Raw genomic sequence first — 5,598 nt, 5'->3', positions numbered from 1 at the left:
TTCGTGTAAACAGATATAATTAATGGTTATTACGAACAATGGGACGCTTCTTGCAGACATTTTAGGCCCAACTGTGTACATAGGCGATGGTAATTGTCCGTGTGTGTACATGTGTGCTGTTAAATTACAATTATAATTTGATATTCCATACGTATGACGTAGGAGGGTGGACGATTTGATAAAATTTCTGCAAAGTAATGCGCGGTTCTTTTCTGGACGCTTCCGTGCTTCGGACGGCTCGTTAAGCCGTGGGTCCCGGTGGCTGCTTCGGCAGCAGTCGTTAAGCCTAGTCAAAGGCCTTCGGGCGGCTTGAAAACATCTGACAGTCGGGTTGCCCACCCAAGTATAGTGCCACAAACTTACCTGTTCCGGTGAGAGCTCACGTAAATGTCTAATATTTCTTGATTCTATAAGATTTTGAGTTAGCCTGTAGTGGTAATTCACCCTTGCGGTTTTAATGAACCCATCTAATCTATATGAATGTATAATTCATTGGTAAGTTATGAGATATGGATCAATTTATTTCGCTCTCACCGGAACAGATAAGTTTGTCGCACTATAACATTTCATTCGAGCTTAGGTTGTAAGAAATGCCTTTAGGTTTTATAAGGGTTGTGTAAAGGTTAATGCTTTGCTATCTGGTCATATTGAGTACTTGAGAATGATTAATAAGTCCTAAAACTAATTGTTTATTAATACAACCTTGGAGCTGCTGATAAGAGTTTATATTAACGTTATTTTAACATGTATTTCAAGAGCATATAGTTCTAGGATCTTAAAGCTATCGTAGACTCCTGATTAAGTTCTAGAAAAGCTACCATTATGCTTAAGTGAGAGCTTAAGGTTTTTTTTTTTTACCTAGATACAACCATAAAGTTATGGAATGTTGAAATGAAAACACTTATAAGTCATTTTTAAAACCTATTTTTTACCTTTAGGTTGATGGGAGTTGTCTAGGCAAACAAATTAGGACTACGTGGTGAAAACCAAAAGCATTAAGAAACTGGCTATGAGCTAAAGGCATGATTTAAGTCCTTCAAGACTATTTTGAAGCTTCAAAGGCATCCTCAAAATATATTTAAAGCTTTTTAGTAATTTCCTAACGGCCGCCATATTTTTTTACTGAAATAAAAAAAAACTTATCAAAAAGATACATTTTAATTAATTAGGGCAAAATTCAGTAGCATTTGCTATACTATTCCAATTATATGTTTTTTAATATAGACAATAATTTTATTTCTAATATAACTTAACACCAAACATAAAATTTATATATTTTTTTTATTAAAATATCTTCAAATTTATTATTTACAAAAGGCCCGTCACTAATACAGAACTATTATCCGAAAGTATCACAATAAAGTGCTAGTCGCACAAGGTTTTCATATTTCCTGACTTCAACCTAACTACTTACTATATTTTATATTAATACAACACTTACAAGTTAGCCATTTTGAGTCTTGGAAAGTGTCAGGTAATGGCGCCATTTATTATAATTATTATAAAATCTTACACAAAAAACACTTTAAAACCCGAGAGTCCTGGAAAGGCATTACAAATATCCATCAAATATGTTTCAAGTTATAGTAGAGTTACATCCAGGACTAATTTAGAACCTAAAAGCTGTCTTCCAAGGTTATGTTAACGTTAAATTAAGGTTGTGCAGGTTGTATTTAGGTTCTGTGTAAGTAGTTCAAAAGGTTCTGGGTTTGAGCTATAGGTTTTGCTGTAGCTCTCAGAAAGGTTCTAAAACGTGGGTCCTTTTTGCACTCAGGAGGTTAATATAAGGTTATCGAGCCTTCTAAGTCTCACGAGTAGATTTCCATACAAAGGTTATAGAACCTTTCCAAAACCTTTTTAAAACCAAAAATGTTACTTTACCCGACAACCCTCTCAGAACTAGCTCGCTTGTGTTGGGGTCCACCAACCCGCACTAGGCCAGCGTGGTGGACTAGGCCTAAACCTTTCCTTTATTGAAAGGAGACCCTTTCCCCAGCAGTGGGGACGTGATGGATTGTGATACTGCTGATGATAGATAATTACTGCTGATGATAGTTATTAAGTGGTTCAGAATGGCCATCATTTGAGTCAGCCCCTTTATAAGTTACCACGTTTGCATCACGCTGAATATTATAATTATACAGGGTTATTTTCAAGTAGACTTCCACTTTATATCTTTGAAACTGCCGTATTCGTTAGGTCTAATTTAAACCTGTTCGATAAACTTAAAAGTAAAAGAGACACTAAATTGTGTGCTCCGGTCCGCTCAACCACCCTGTTTAGCAAGAGCATATTTGGTATGGCTCCGAAAATATATAATAAGCTACCTAAATGCATTAGAAATATAGATAATACACATTTGTACAAACTAACATTAAGGAAATTACTAATAGGCAAATGCTACTATAGTTTGCAAGAGTTCCTAGACGACAATTTTGACTAGAAATAATATAATATATAATTAATAATATTTGATGATCTTAATTTTATACTGATAGTGACATAATTGTAATTAGACAATAATATTTGCATGCCTGCATGGTAGAATATAGTGATTTTTTTTTAAATTTATTGACATTTTAATGTAACATCTTATGTAACACCTATATTCATGCAAATAAACAATACTTTACTTTACTTTACCATAGACCTGATCCTTTCAGGAGGTGATAGAGGAAGGCATGTCCAGTCGATTGAACGCTATAATGCATTATCCGAAACTTAACCATTTCTAAGATATTTAACACTAGCTGTTCCCGCGCGCTTCGCTTTGCCTTATAAAGTTTTCCCGTGGGAATTCCGGGATAAAAAGTAGCCTATGTTCTTTCCCAGGGTCTAGTCTAGACCTATTCTATTCTATTCTATTATTTTATATATTATACTATTTTATACTATTCTATTCTATTCTATTCTATTATAATAGAATAGAATAGAATAGTCTAGACCATATGTATACCAAATTTCATTCAAATCCGTTCAGTAGTTTTGGCGTGAAAGAGTAACAGACAGACAGACAGACACAGTTACTTTCTCATTTATAATATTAGTTAGGATTAGGATTAGGATAGTTAGGATTTAAGTGTTTAACATTTATATTTTTCCGTAGGAGTAATTTGGTGATATTATGTCGCCGGAACTTTTTCATTGATCGTGTGTGTATGCTACACTCCGTTCTACTATTTATCCTAACTAATATTATAACATGCGAAAGTAACTGTGTCTGTCTGTCTGTCTGTTACTCTTTCACGCCAAAACTATTGAAAGGATTTCAATGAAATTTGGTATACATATGGTCTAGCTAGACCCTAAGAAAGAACATAGGCTACTTTTTATCCCGGAATTCCCACGGGAATACTTTATAAGGCGAAGCGAAGCGCGCGGGAACAGCTAGTTTTTAATAAAATCTACTCTACCTCTTCCTACTTTAATCTATTAATGTACAAGTTGGCACTTAATAAATAACTCGTCAAAGTACCTACACTTGTCCAAAATTAATAATGCACATGCAGATCTTCACACCCGAATCATTAAATCGTAAGAGCCTTAAAAAAACACTTGCATTTTGCACATTGTACGAAAGAAATAGGAGTCAATATCATGTGTCACATAATCGAAAACAACCGATCTGTCAAAGATTTCTATGCGCATTATAAATGATGATGGGCACCAATATATGGAAGCTGGGACCAGCACCAATAGAAATGAGTGATACGTCGTTGAAAAGGTATTTTTTTGCAGAATATGAATAACGGAAGCGCTAGTCCTGATCTACTGTCCAATTAGAATAATCGTACCTTGAAAGTTTTTATATTTTATTTCTGTAATTTTAATGTTTTTGTTAGTTTTTCACATTCATTTTTAATTTTTATAACAAAATGATCATATTTCATATCATATTATATTTGTTTATTATCTCAGTAAATAAAACCAGTTGAAAGTAATTTCTCCAATTTCAATAATACGTGTTTACGTGTATTACGCCCTAACTGTCATCAGGAGAGAGAGTGCAATGCCATAGAAAAATACTTCCTTCCGACGAATATATTTCAAAATGGACAACTTATACGGATTTGTCGTCATAATACTTTTTTGCTCACTTGAAAAGAGCTATCCAACGATGTATGTCTCATCTTTATTGGACATAGGTCCCAAAACGCCCATTGTCATTTTGGAGCACTGTACCTACCTATGATAATGCAACGCAAATTATTTCAACAAAAACCATACCTAACAGGTGTTTAACTTAATTATATGCACACAAGTCGTACATTATGTTAATTTAAATACAATATATCACCACCGAATACACCAATTTTCTTTTAATTATCCGGTCTAGTTTATTAGGGGTTAAATTGGCAGCAGACGTCATAAGGTTGCAGTAGGCAGCCACGACATGTCGTAAACATCACTATCCTAACTAATATGATAAATGCGAAAGTAACTGTGTCTTTCTGTCTGTCTGTTACTCTTTAACGCCAAAACTACTGAACGGATTTGAATGAAATTTGATATACATATAGTCTAGACCCTGAGAAAGAACATAGGCTACTTTTATCCCGGAATTCCCACGGGAAAACTTTTTAAGACAAAGCGAAGCTCACGGGAACAGATAGTAATATTATATGTGTACCTACTTATCCGCGAACTTGTTTTGACAATGATTCAAAAGTTTGTATTTTTTTTAAATATAGCATGAACCCCATAAACACAATATTATATTATGACAGCTGTTAAATCCATACATTTTATCATAATTTTATGGTGCCTTACTTACTTACTTACTCCGCTGGCTCAGCGACCCAAAGTGAGTCTTGGCCTCCGATACAAGAGATCGCCACTTCTGACGGTCCAGTGCAGTCTCCCGCGGGTAAGTAATACGAGGTATAAAAACGAATGGTATAACATTCACAAGGTATACGCCCATATGATATAAATTTATTAAGTATAACGATCACTGTGCATAACAAACGAAAGGCATAATAACTAAATACATAACTTCGTAAAGAATAACGTTCAAAAAGTATAATTTCAATTGATATAACGATTAAAATGCATAACGTTTATAACATATATTCTACAACGGATATAATTATCATAATGTATAATGCACAAAAAGTATAAAAGATTGTCGTATCGTATTTTCATGATTATTGATGTTATGTGTGGGGAACGCTCCGCTCCGCTTCGCTGCGCTCCGCTTTGGTTTCGACGAACATGTGGACCTAACACGCTCCTCCTCGCTTTGCTCGTCGTCGCACCTATCTTTAGGTTTTGGTACTAGGGGTTTTGGCATTATTATTATTATTGGCGCTATGTGGGTAGACGCTCCGCTCCGCTTCGCTGCGCTCCGCTTTGGTTTCGACGAACATGTGCACCTAACACGCTCCTCCTCGCTTTGCTCGTCGTCGCACCTATCTTTAGGTTTTGGTGCTAAGGGGTTTTGACATTATTATTATTATTGACGCTATATGGGGAGACGCTCCGCTCCGCTTCGCTGCGCTCCGCTTTGGTTTCGACGAACATGTGCACCTAACACGCTCCTCCTCGCTTTGCTCGTCGTCGCACCTATCTTTAGGTTTTGGTGCTAAGGGGTTTGAC

The sequence above is a fragment of the Plutella xylostella genome, chromosome 11, assembly GCF_932276165.1.
Source record: "Plutella xylostella chromosome 11, ilPluXylo3.1, whole genome shotgun sequence".
NCBI classification, from domain to species: domain Eukaryota; kingdom Metazoa; phylum Arthropoda; class Insecta; order Lepidoptera; family Plutellidae; genus Plutella; species Plutella xylostella.
Note: the sequence above shows the minus strand (reverse complement) of the source record.